Source organism: Leucoraja erinacea, chromosome 11 (assembly GCF_028641065.1).
Source record: "Leucoraja erinacea ecotype New England chromosome 11, Leri_hhj_1, whole genome shotgun sequence".
Lineage (NCBI taxonomy): Eukaryota > Metazoa > Chordata > Chondrichthyes > Rajiformes > Rajidae > Leucoraja > Leucoraja erinaceus.
In genome coordinates, this window is record NC_073387.1 from 40,934,508 (window position 1) to 40,949,182 (window position 14,675).

Consider the following 14,675-nt stretch of genomic DNA (forward strand, 5'->3'; position numbering starts at 1 on the left):
TATGCTCCAGCAAAGGCTTTTCAACTGTTGAGAATTTGATAGTTTTTTTCCCTAATGCTGCCAGGATTTCAGACTTCTTTGAACACATGATAGTCATTGATCATGCACATCACCACACAAAAAAGGCCTGACAAAAGAACATCTTGCTTCATCCAAAATTTTGACCATCATCAGACTTTGCATGAAAATCATCCTACAAATCTATTATTACTTTTTAAGAAACTAATTGTATATCCATTGTTTTAAGCATTCACCAATTTCTTGCCATTAGCTTAAAGCATTACTTTATCCTTATGTAAGCCTAGTTTTAATATGTGCACTTTTTAATTGAACTAGTGTTTTCAGTCTTCCATGATAGACAGCAATGCAAACTTCCCCTCCATAATATTTCCAAGGTAATGAGGTCAATGTGCAATCCAGTTTCTCCAATGTGTGCTTAATATATAGCAGTGCTTCAGTTTCTTAATTTCTTTCATATTTATTATATTTAGTGGACAATGATCATTACTGCAGTGTCAGAAAATAAGTTATTCCAAAGAAATGCATTGCAATAATTCAGTACTGAGTATACTAGATCTAATATACATAGCTGTTCTACATGTTTTATATCATACAAAGGCAATTAATAATTCCATATTTGTATTCTGTTGTTAAGATTACATAGTAACAATCTACCACAATGAGGCTTTGAATTGTGTTTATGCATTGATTTGCAGATAACATTTTTCATAGTTACTCTCTTCCCACAATGAAATAAATTATTCAGAGCAAGGTTCATGTTGAAAATAAATAATATTCGAATAAAAAAACATAAATTCACAAAGCTCTTCTCTTTCCTATTTGAATTATTTCTGATTCACCTCATTTCTGTTTTTTTTTTTAAATAAAATGTCATAGAGAATGTCTATTGCCACAAGTTAGGTGCTAGCAAAATACCATTTGTTTAAAATAATGTTCCTAAGGATATGCATTCAAAATGGAATTAATTAATCTAAGCAAATACATCACAAAACTGAACTGTTATTTACCAGTTAATACAAAAATGAAAATATGAGATGAAGAACGTGAGGACATAGATTTACGGTGAGAGGTGAAAGATATAATGGGAACCTCGGGGGCAACTTTTTTACACAAAGGGTGGTAAGTACATGGAACAAGGAGGTAGTTGAGGCAGGTACTATCACAACGTTTAAAACGTTAAAAAAATCATTTAAACAGGTACACAGGCAGGATTGGTTTTGACAGATATGGGCCAAACGCAGGGAGGTGGATTAATATGGATGGGGTATGATGGTCGGTGTGCACAAGTTGATCCAAAGGGCCTGTTAAAAATGCTGAGTCTATGTAGTTGTCTAACTTCAGTAGTCTAGCAAACTCATGGGTGCTCTCTTGGCTTGTCACGGTGGCTCATTCATGGTCTGAGAAAATTTTACTTACCGATAATTGTACTTTTGTGGAACCAGGATTTAGGGAATAACATTAACTTTTACTGTGATAGCAGTTAGGCAAGGAGTAAAAGCGAAGTTATCACAAAAGAGCTGTTTTGTTTAGTTTAGTTTAGAGACACAGCATGGAAACAGCCCCTTCGGTCCACCGAGTCCGTGCTGACCAGCGATCCCTGCACATTAACACTATCCTACACACACTAGGGACAATTTACACATACACCAAGCCAATTAACCTACGCACACATGTACATCTTTGGAGTGTGTGAGGTAACTGAAGATCTCGGAGAAAACCCTGGCAGAGGTCACTGGCAGAACTTACAAACTCCGTACAGACAGCACCCGTAGTTGGGATCGAACCCTGGTATCCGGTGCTGCAAGTGTTGTAAGGCAGCAACTCCACTGCTGCCCCGCCGTGCCACCCAGTGGCATTATTTGTTGTGTTTTTAATAAACCAGAGGAATTTTTCATGAATGGCAAAAAACTGCAGATATTGGAAACCTTAAATAAAATCACAAAATGCCAGAGATGTTGCATAGGTAAGGCGAGAACTGTTAAAATGGAAAAAGAGTTATTGCTTCGGGGCCATTGCCCTTCATCAGCCTCCCTTATGAAATTTATGAAGCTGATATATTAACTCTGCTTCTTCTTCCACAGAGGCAACTGAACCTGCTGAGTGTCTCCAGCTTTTTTTTTTTTCGTTTGCATTATTAGTTGCTGATTAGTACAGTACAATTTGATTCCTCAAGGGATGATCATTGAAAAGTAATGGATAGCACATAGCATAGATATCAACTATATTTCAACAATATTAATATTTTTCTACTTTTGCTTTTCTGTTACTAAAACATACCAGCAATAATAGCACTAAATTGATATAATGTGCAGAATCATTTAGGGAATAGTCTTCAAAATATAATCACCTCACTAATATTCAAGGCCTGATCTTGTCTATTGACCTATGACTGTATCAGTAAGAATTAAGGCATGACCTAGTCTACATAGCTATTTGCAGTTATAGAGTTATGGAGTCATACAGAGTGGGAACAGGCCCTTCAATCCAATTTGCCCATGCCAACCAGCATGCCCCATGTAAACTAGTCCCACCTGCCCGCATTTGCCGCATATCTTTCTAAACCTATCCTATACATGTGCCTATCCAAATGATTTTTAAACATTGTAATTGAACCTGCCTCAACTACCTCCTCGGGAAGCTCTTTTCGTATACTTTCCATCCTTTATGTTAAAAAAAAAGATGTCCCTTAGATTCATATTAAATATTTCCCCCATCACCTTAAAACAGCGTCCACAGATTCTTAATTTCCCTACTCTGGGTAAAAAACCCTGAGCATTTACCCTATCTATCCATCTTATGATCTTATACATCTCTTTAAGTTCACCCCTCATCCTCCTGTGCTCCAGGAATCAAGTCCTTCCCTGCCCAACCTCTCCTTATATTTCTGGCCCTTGAGTCCTGGAAACAGCCTTGCAAAGTTCTTAATATATGTGTACAGCTCAATCTTTTCATTTATCTGTGCCTTTCTCATATCAATAATAAACAGCATAAAAATGTGTCTCTGATCCAAATTTCTACCTTATTATGGTATAAAACAAAAAGTTTATTTGTCAAACAAGCCAAAATTTGAGACAAACTCAACAGTGTGGAGACAATTGGTTTGCTGCTTGCCTTAACTGGTTAGGTTTTCTTTTCAGAGTTATTAATGCAATTCTGTATTCATTCATTTCCCCTTAGACATCAACGATATTATCAGTTCTTATGGCCATAAATCCAAGAACTAAATACCATAAAACACTTGATAATCCTTATCTAAAGTCAGAACTTCAATTTAACTGAAAGCTATTTCAAGAAAAATCAATAACTAACTTTTGTAATTTCAAGGTAATAACAAACTGAAATAATTCGATCAAAACATATTATATTAAAGAAACTGAAATCTTCAAGCATCTCAGTTCACAAACGATCCTTTGACATTATTGTAATCCATCGTTCATTTTGATCTTCTTTCAATCAAGCAGTAATAAATGAAACAGTGGGAGGAAATATAAATATTTAACACAGTCCTAGAGATGTGGCCTCACTGTTGCCCTAGGTAAATGAAGAATAATCTTCATGGCATTTTATTTAATTACTCCAGCAATAAGCAAGTTAGCTTTCTCATCCAACAAAATCCAAATGGGAAAATCAACTTGTGAGCAAGATGAATTTTGGGGATTCCTGACTCCTTCTAGAAAACCTAGTAGTTGCCCATTTCCTCTTCGTACACTTTAGTAAGCTGCTATCTGAGTACTGGCCTAATTATGCTATCCAGAGTCTTCAGGATTGCGGACGAACCATAGTGACTTCAGCTGCGACTCCAGCTCCACATCCAGGTTGTCGAGCTGTTCACCACTTAACTACATGCCTTCACCAAAGTCACTTCCATACTTTCAAAGTATCATACTTTCAAACTGATGTCACGTTGAGTTTCCCTTATCAACCTCATTTACCTACGATCCCCCCTCACCGATCCCTTTACTCATCAAAGGCTACACTCCAAAGACCATTGTGTGCTGAAATTGAATTGGCAAAAAAAAAGATAGGGTTAAAAGAGAAAGAAACTATGGCAAAGATGGTAGAAAAAAATCAACATAACTCGTATCCAGCCATGGGTATCTGTAGAGTATCGTACATTTCTATTTATTCCTCATAATGTTCAAGCTCTGGTGAAGGTTCTTCACCCTGAAATATTAGCTGATTATCTTCCCACATGTGCTGACTGGCTGAGTGTTTCCAGCAGTTTATGTTCTTGTTTCATATTATCAGTGTTTACTGTTTTTGTTTTAATTTGTTCCTATTCCGACTATTTTGGTAATTTCTGATTCCATAGCTTTCTGTTGCAATAGAATTTCAACTTGTAATATCCCATCTGAATGTCCACTTTTCTAACCTTTTTTTTCCTTTCATAGTTTTATCAAAACTTAGTTTAATTCTTTCTACTTCACCAGAGTTATTGCATACAGTTTTGCTATACCTAATTATTCTCTGACTTTTGAGTGTTTTATAGTTTTTAAGACTAGTTTGATACCAAAATTAAACTGGTTAGAATAAATCAAATGATCCAAGATTTTGAGGGTTTTTTATCTTTTTATTCCAGTAATTGGGTTCATGCCTAATTAATTTTGATACATTTCCAGACAGGGGCAGATTAGTCAGCCTGAGATTGTATACATGTGCATTTCACAGAGAATTTCCACACATTTCTGTACACTGTCGGTTGCTATTTTAACTCTGCAGATAGTAAACATTTCCTTTTGCTGTTTGTGGCATGGCAGCTATCAGATCCAGGACAAACATCAGTGTGGTCCTTGGTACTTATGCCGACAATTAGGTTGTCATTTACATTGCAGCACTGGGAGTAAAGCTGCCAAAGTCAGCAAGGGTGCGTTACAAATCCAGCGGCAGCTGTAAGACATGTATTTTGATCTGCATGGGTGAAAAAGAGCAGGATCATAATTGACCATAAAATAAATGCTTCAAGGCTGATGATGTTTTTCAATCATGGTACACATGCATTTATGTGATTAATAAAATATTGCCATGACCCCTGGAGGCAAGTTATTATTTAATTTGTGGATGTTTCTGATTCAAAAATGTTATTAGAATTTAAATAAAAACTGAACTTTGTTCCAGATATTAATAAGTACAAGGTAGGTATAGTTTATTTCACCTTACCTCAGGTACCCAGTCCTTGCATTATGGTCTGAATTGACTGCGATAAAGTCTGGAACTGAATGATTGTGGTAGTGAATGAACTGAATATAAGTAAGGTAGTGAATGAACTGAATATAAGTAAGCAGGATATCAATAAACCCTTCTTCAGACAGGTTGATGCTGGCTGGTGGACTAATAATAACTCCTTTATTCCTTCATTGAGAAACAGAAATACAATATCTCAGGTTTACCTTACCCTTCATAAATTGGGAATTGTAGAACAATGTTTGCATAGTTGGATCGCTGTTGGTATAATTGCACTAGAACAGCCTGGCTCTGTCAGGGACCAGTTCTGTTGCACAGATTGCTGGCATTAAGGATAGGAGGTTGCTCAGGTCAACAGCTTCTGTTGTATCCTGTGCATTCAGCCAATTAAAGACTCATACAACAAATTGACTAGATACTGGCATCACCATGATCGTGAATGTTACATTCGGAAGAGTGTGTCGGATGGAACAGCAGATGCTGGTCACCGGTCTGAGGAAGGATTCCAAACAGCAACGTTCATTAGCCTAGAATATTCCACTGACCTCCTATTTTTAATAGGCTTTGTTAGTGTTACACAGTGGAAAACTTCTTAATATTACAATTGTCATTCACATCCCACCTCTTGAACTCTGTTCTTTTATCCACATTTAGTTTGAGGCTGTAACGGTTCTTGAGCAGAACCGTTGATACAATCCAAACTGCATCAGTGAGCAGATTATTTGTTGGTAAGTGGTGCTTGATAGCAGTGTCAATGAACATTTCCATCACTTTGCAGGTGGTTCAATAGATGACCGAGAGATAATTTACAGGATTGATTGGATTTCCCGCACTTTATTATCTGCATGCTGCTGGGCAATTATCTGTTCTGTTCAGTGGACAAATTAGAGACGAGGTTAGATGACTACCATGACATCAAGGGTTCAATTGACTAATACACTGTATCAGCATCAAGGGGATCAGAAGGATTGAAGTCAAGTTGAAATATGACTAGAATCATAAATAGTACAACTGATGGATGGTTGCAAATGGGAAATAGCAAGGAGGCTTCTTTCCCCATTTGGCCATGGTGCTTTCATAAGTTCTTAATTGATTGGAGCAGAATTAGGCCATTTGGCCCATCAAGTTCAATCCGCCATTTAATCATGGCTGATCTATCACTCCTTCTAACCCCATTCTCATGCCTTCTCCCCATTACTCCTGTCACCCATACTAATCAAGAATGTAGCATCTGGAGCCAATGTCAAGAACATACAGGAAAGCAAATGGGAATCAGTAATACATATTTGTAAATTGTCTGATCATAGGAAAGCAAATTTGTAAATTGCCGATCACCTGAGATGGAGGCAAAGGGATCCATAGAGGGAAGAGAAGCCTCTTCTTTACATGACCATGCAAGGTTACTCCCTTTCAGCTATATGCCTCTGTGCTGGCACTTGTGCAGTATCTTTCAGGTGGGATTGACTTTGGCTCTGTAAATCCTGTGCTTAAGTATATGTCAGGTGGTCCATATGTGAATACACTCTTCTAAAGCTTACCCCCCTTGTCTAATTCAGTAAAAAACACTGACCCACCACTGGACCAATTAAACTTTATTTTTAGAATGACGAGCAAATTTCCCTATACGATATCTAAACCACCGCAGATTTGATCCTTGCCTCTGCCTGGCCAAGCCCATCTGCCTCGTGCAAGTAGACGCACTCCAAAAGGTCATGCAGTCCCAAGCATCCCTTCAGAAGATCGACATTGATCTAAAATGGGGCTACCTTTCATAGGCCCACGTACTTTGAGGGGCCGAACTAGATAGGGGTAGTCTCTTTACAGTCCAATCAAACATATTAATTACATCAGTACATTATTGACAGTTCCCCAAGCCAATTACAGAGTCTTCCATACATTGTTTCTTGCAGAAGCTTCTGGAAGGAAGCTAACTAATTGAATAATGCAGCATTTACCCTGGAACTCAAAACAATTCTGCCAGGGCTTACACACTTGGGCCTATCAGCAAACAGCAGGGTAACTGGCTTGCAACATTGTTTACATTATTTACAATTCTTTTGCAGCAATCCAATCATATCAATGCATTTAAGTTTATTTCAGAGTCAGAGTCAGAGTCAGAGTCAATTTAATTGTCAATTGGACCCCTGGAGGTCCAAACGAAATGCCGTTTCTGCAGCCATACATTACATACAAATAGACCCCAGACACAACAATAATTACATTTAACATAAACATCCATCACATAGCTGTGATGGAAGGCCAAATAAACTTCTCTCTCCACTGCACTCTCCCCCCCCCCCGATGTCAGAGTCAAAGTCATAGCCCCCGGCTGGCGATGGCGATTGTCCCGCGGCCATTAAAGCCACGCCGGGTGGTGCGAGGTCGCACACCGGGTCTTGGTGTTGGAGCCCCCGGTGTGCGCTCGCAGAGTCCGCAGCCATTCCAGCCGCGCGGGGCAGTGGTGTCAGGCCCCGCTCCAGGAGCTCTTCAACCCCGCAACTCGGGCGGGAGAAGTCGCCGTTGCAGGAGCCCTGAGAAGCGGTCTCCTTCCAAGGAGCCGTGGGCTCCCGGCGCCGTCGTCCACAGACCCGTCGTTGGAGCCTCCGACTCTCCGGTAGCAGCAGCAGCAGCAGCAGCAGCAGCAGCAACAGACAGCAACAGCAGCAGCAGCAGCAGCGCTCCTCCACCGCTCCGGACCCGGCCAGCTCCGCGACGGCAACGGTGAGTCGGCACCTGAGTCCCCGGTCTCTTCCTGTTGGAGGCCGCTCCTCGTTGCGGCCTCAACGACAATGGAAACCCGACGAGAAAAGGTCGGGTCTCCAGTGCAGGGAGAGATTCACAAAGTTTCCCCCCCCCTCCCACCCCACCCCCACCCCCCACACACACACACCCCGACATAAAATAACAAAAACTACATAAAAACACAGACAAAAATAATAAAAACGTGGACAATAATAAAAACGCGGACAGAGTTTATTTACAGAGTTTTAATACATACTAGACCAAGTGCAGACCCGTTGGGTCTGCTCCCTCAATGGTGTGATCCCCCAACCCAATATTCCACCATGCACCCATCTCCTCCAACGGAACTGAAGCCGTTCCCAAATGTAAGATTCCAGCAGTCCCCTGCCTCCCTCAGCAGTGGATTGAAAAAAAAAATTCCAATTGCACCTCCCCTGCCTGCTGCAGCAGTTCCAATTGCGATACCAATTGGCCCTCCCCCTCCTGTTGAAGCACTTGCTGTGATATCTCATTGAGGTGAAAAGTTCAGTGTTCCTGTCTTGCAACTTTGTTGTGAAGTGTGTTGGAAGCTGATAGGAAGGAGCAGCTAATCAAAAGGAAGAAAGGCAGCCGGCAGCTGGACGGACGGATTGCAGGCGGCAGCCACAGATTTTTATATAATAATAGATAGATTATCAATTAAGGGGAAATGAGGAGAACACCTGGATCTTTCACCATCCTGCATATCAATCTGAGTCTCAGACTGGTCGGCGCCATCCACAGCCTGCAATTTTCCACTGATAAAGGTTAAGCAATTCTGACAAATGCAGGGATTCTCCATTTTATAGTGTCTTTAATTTGGTCAATATTAACACATAGAGTGTTATCCAATGCTTTTGGCCCAAGCAGCTGAGCATAATTTACTGTTAAAGAGGGAACTGCAGATGCTGGAGAATCGAAGGTTACACAGAAAAGCTGGAGAAACTCAGCGGGTGCAGCAGCATCTATGGAGCGAAGGAAATAGGCAACGTTTCGGGCCGAAACCCTTCTTCAGACAGCATAATTTACTGACATTTTAAACAGAAGAATTGCCCAGGATGTGCAGACACACATTGACCAAGATGGCAGATACTGTTAGAATCTTTGAAAATCTATTGGTAGTTAACATTCATGAAACTATCTCTTATTTTTGATTTATTTTGTGTAATTTGAACTTCAAATTGCCGTGATTGAGCCTATCTCTTTAAATTAAGGGTCTCGACCCAAAACATCACATAATCCTTCTCTCCAGAGATGTCCCGTTGAGTTACTCCAGCTTTTTGTGTCTATCTTCTGTTTAAACTGCATCTGCAGTTCCTTCCTACACACTCTTTAGATTAAGCCCAGGCTTCTCAAATGTCCAATAATATATAACCACTATAATCCCGCACAATGCACTCAACATGAATTGCTGCTCCCTAGAAACATTTGGGCCGAAATCTGCCATTCATTTAGTTGATAACATCTCATCATACTTTCATACACAGTCAAGAGCAATCATGAGTAACATTCAATAGTTGAGAACCTGGATGTCTGGTCATTCTTATCTTCCATTGGGATAATAAAAGTCCTCCACTGTCTTGACATTATTTACATATGTACTTATCCTTTCACAAATGTTTTTATTTTAGCCTTGATTTACAAGTAGTAAACTATTTGTCACCTTTTTTCCTAATTAGACAATACATGGAAACATGTGTTAGACCAGAATGCTTTATTACTCTCTTAAACTGAGGAGTGATCTGCATCCTTTATGAGCAATCTAAATATTTGCATGTATTTTCATCCTTTGAAATTTCCACCATAATGCTGTTCAATATTGCCTCAATAGCCTCTTAATTTGTTGAAGAAACAAGGAAATAAAGCCTGGTATTAAATTAAATGACCAGGTAAAGGTACAGTATGAATATCAAGGCTCACTTCATGCACGAGGAGGAGGAGCCATCTTGAGGAACGGCTGCTAGCCAGCAGCCGTACGTTTTTAATTCGTTTTTTTAATAGTTTTTAGTGAGTCCTGTTTTCCGTTCGTAGGGGATATGGACTTTATAATGTGGGGGGTAGGTATCAACTCTACTTCTAGGTCCCTACCTGGTCGGTGAGGAAGCTTTTTCTCCGGGCTGCCCGTCGATCCGTCCTCGTGGCCTACCAGCGGGCTTGGAGCGCCGTTTCCTGGCGGGGACCGCCCAGCACCTCGGCCTCGGTGGCGGCACAGCGCTGGAGCGCTTTCGTGGAGCGGAGCGGGCGATGCCTTGCCTGGGTCGCCGCGCTGGAGCTCCGGTGAGCTGAGACCGCCGTGTTCAACACCTCCGGGCTGCGGGTCTGAGGAGCGGAGCAGGCGGTGCCGGCTTCATCATCGGGAGCCTGGGAGCTCCAAACTGGCACGGCCTTGTCAGCTTCGGAAGCTGCGGTCTCCAACTAGAAAGCAGCCGTTCCAGGTGGCCCAGCCGCTGAGAGGACTCTCCCGACGCCGGGGCAAGATCACCCGGTGAGAATGGCCAGGAACATCTGGCTTCCGTAGAGGCAATTGCGGTGGCCTCAATAGGCCTGACTTTGGGGTGAACTTGGGGTGGGGTCTGGACATTGTGCCTTCCCCCACAGTGGTATCCACTGTGGGGGGATGATTTTTTTTGTCTGTAATGTAATCCTGTTAGTCTTTGTCCAAGATGGCTGCCGTGGAGGGAGAGTGGACGCTGGCGCGCTTTGGCTGCCGCTGCTCTCTCTTCACATTGTGTTTTTGATTTTCTGTTTTTGGACTGAATTCTGTTTTTAGTTTGTGTCTCTGTGATGTTTTTATTATTTATTTTACTCTGATTATATATGTTTATATTCCTGTTAATCTATGTAAGGTGTCCTTGAGATGTCTGAAAGGCACCCAACAAATAAAATCTATTATTATTATTATTATTATTATTATTATTATTATTATTATTATTATTATTTGTTTTATCTGTCCGGAGTTATGCTGCTTGATTCACCATCATCTTTACAACATTGATTCATTGCTGATGGTATAGTCTAGGAATTTTATGATGGAGAATAGCTCTATAAATTGTAGCCAACAATGGAAGAAAAGATTTAAGGAATTTAATGTGTCATGAATCAATGAAAGTATTTTTAACCTGTACCATTCTTATCTGTTGTAGACTGAGAATGCTAGATTTTAATTTCCTTATTTTCTTATCCAATACCTCTGCTTCAGAGTCCGACACAGATAAACTATTCTACAGGATACAATTCCCTCGCTTCATTGGCGCACAAAGACGGATAGCAATCATTATCTCAGAACTGATCTCTGTGCAGCTTATTTGATGGAACTCACTTTCTGAAGATTCACATACAGAGAATAGAAATATTTCATTTGTTGGATATGTTATTGTGCATTTTCTGTGAGATTTTATTTATTCTATTTGAAAAATGGTTCTTTATTTGGATTTTCTCCTTTGACATATGAAAAAGAAGCAGGAATAGGCTATTTTATCTTTTTTGTTCCTGACTTCCGCACCATAACATATATGCTGATCTTCAATTCAGCTTCACAATGGTGTTCAAATCATATTTCCTCCTTCTATCAATGTCCAAAAATCCACAATACTCTGTCTTTAACTGACTGAAATTTTTTATCTTCAACCTGAATGATCACCCCATTCTTTGGTTTTCACACATCTCAGCCAAGGAAAACATCTTCCCTGGATCTATCCTGTCAAGCTCCAAAGGTTTTTGCATCTGTCAAATAATTCTCTCTCAGAACAATGAGAGATGATCTAATTGCTAAATACAAAACTTGGGGAAAACAGGCCCAGTTTAATTTAGTTTAGAAATACAGCACAAAAACAGGCCCTTTGATTCACCGAGTCTGCACCAACCAACGAGCCCCACACAGTAACACTATCCTACACACACTAAAGACATTTTTAAAATATATACCATGCCAATTAATCTACAAACCTGAAGGTATACAAAAATGCTGGAGAAATTCAGCGGGTGAGGCAGCATCTATGGAGTTGAAGGAATAGGTGAAGTTTCAGGTCAAGGCCCTTCTTCAGACTGATGTGAGGGTGGGGGTGGGGTGGGGGGGCAGGGCGCAGGAAGAAGAAAGGAAAAGATGGAAACAGTAGGCTGTGGGAGAGTTGGGAAGTGGAGGGGAAGGAGGGAGAAAGCAAGGACTACCTGAAATTTGAGGTCAATGTCCATACCACTGGGGTGTAAACTACCCAAGTAAAATGTCCTCATTCTTCAAGGAACTGGGGCTCCCCTCTTTGACTATAGATGAGGCTCTCACCAGGGTCTCCTCTATATCCCGTAGCTCTGCTCTCACTCCCCATCCTCCCACTCATAGCATGGACAGAGTTCCCCTTGTCCTCACCTTCCACCCTACCAGCCATCACATACAACCGATAATCCTCCAACATTTTCACCACCTCCAAAGGGATCCCACCACTGGCCACATCTTCCCATCTCCTCCCCTTTTGGCTTTCTGCAGAGACCACTCCCTCCGTAACTCCCTGGTCAATTTGTTCCTTCCCACCCAAACCACCCCCTTCCCTGGTACTTTCCCTTGCAACCGCAGGAAATGCTACACTTTTTGATTTACCTCCCCCCTCGACTCCATCCAAGGACCCAAGCAGTATTTTCAGATAAGGCAGAGGTTCACCTGCACCTCCTCCAACCTCATCTATTGCATCCGCTATTCTAGGTGTCAAATGCTCTACATCAGTGAGACCAAGCGCAGGCTTGGGGATCGCTTTGCCCAACACCTCCGCACCGTTTGTATTAACCAACCTGATCTTCTGGTGGCTCAGCACTTCAATTCCCTTTCCCATTCCGAATCCGATCTTTCGGTCCCGGGCCTCCTCCATGGCCAGAGTGAATCCCACCGCAAATTGGAGGAGCAGCACCTCAAATTTGCATGGGTAGTTTACACCCCCGCGGCATGAACATTTACTTCTCCAATTTCAGGTAATCCTTGCTTTCTCCATCCTTCTCCTCCCCTTCCAAGCTCTCCCACAGCCTACTGTCTCTGCTTCCTTTCTTCTTCCCCCTCCTCCCTCCCCCCCACCCCCCACCCCCACATCAGTCTGAAGAAGGGTCTCGACCCGAAACATCACCTATTCCTTCGCTCCATAGATTCTGCCACCCGCTGAGTTTCTCCAGCATTTTTGTCTACCTTTGATTTTTCCAGCATCTGCAGTTCTTTCTTCGACCTACAAACCAGTACATAGAAACATAGAAACATAGAAATTAGGTGCAGGAGTAGGCCATTCGGCCCTTCGAGCCTGCACCGCCATTCAATATGATCATGGCTGATCATCCAACTCAGTATCCCGTACCCGCCTTCTCTCCATACCCCCTGATCCCCTTAGCCAGAAGGGCCACATCTAACTCCCTCTTAAATATAGCCAATGAACTGGCCTCAACTACCTTCTGTGGCAGAGAGTTCCAGAGATTCACCACTCTCTGTGTGAAAAAAGTTCTTCTCATCTCGGTTTTAAAGGATTTCCCCCTTATCCTTAAGCTGTGACCCCTTGTCCTGGACTTCCCCAATATCGGGAACAATCCTCCTGCATCTAGCCTGTCCAACCCTTAAGAATTTTGTAAGTTTCTATAAGATCCCCTCTCAATCTCCTAAATTCTAGAGAGTATAAACCAAGTCTATCCAGTCTTTCTTCATAAGACAGTCCCGACATCCCAGGAATCAGTCTGGTGAACCTTCTCTGCACTCCCTCTATGGCGATAATGTCCTTCCTCAGATTTGGAGACCAAAACTGTACGCAATACTCCAGGTGTGGTCTCACCAAGACCCTGTACAACTGCAGTAGAACCTCCCTGCTCCAATAGAACCTCCCTGCTCCATCTCTGCTTCCTTTCTTCTTCCCACCTCCCTCCCCCCCACCCCCACCCCCACATCAGTCTGAAGAAGGGTCTCGACCTGAAACATCACCTATTCCTTCGCTCCATAGATGCTGCCTCCCACTGAGTTTCTCCAGCATTTTTGTCTACCTTTGATTTTTCCAGCATCTGCAGTTCTTTCTTCGACCTACAAACCAGTACATCTTTGGAGTGTGGGAGGAAACTGAAGATCTCGCAGAAAACCCACACAGTCATGGGGAACAAGTTTAAACTCCGTACAATCAGCACCCATTGTTAGGATTGAACTCTGGTTTCTGGCGCTGTAAGTGCTATATGGCAGCAACTCTACACCTGTACCACCGTGCTGCCCTAGTTTGCTTAATCTCTACTCAGAGAAACATTTTCATAGCCCACCCCAATCCCAGGAATCAACCTGAGGAACCTTTTTTTTTCACCATCAATTCCAAGTACATTTTTCTTGAAGTGGAGTAGGCAGACATGTACGTAATATTACAGTTCAGTAAGATGATTTGATATCCTCTTGTAATAAAGGATACACATCATTTGGTTTCCTAATTGTGTCTTCTATCTGCAAACTATTTTGCCTTTTCTTAAACATTTTAGCCCACCTTACATTTTTCCACATTATATTCCATCTGCCACATCCCCACTAATTCGTCCAGGCTTCCTGGATCCTCTAAAGCCTCTTTGCACCCATCTCATAACTTGCATTGTTTCCCAGGCTTGTATCATCTGGAGAGCAGGAGGATGAGGGGTGACCTTATAGAGGTGTACAAAACCATGAGAGGAATAGGTCAGGTAGATGCACAGATTATCTTGCCCAGGGAATCAAGAACTAGATGACA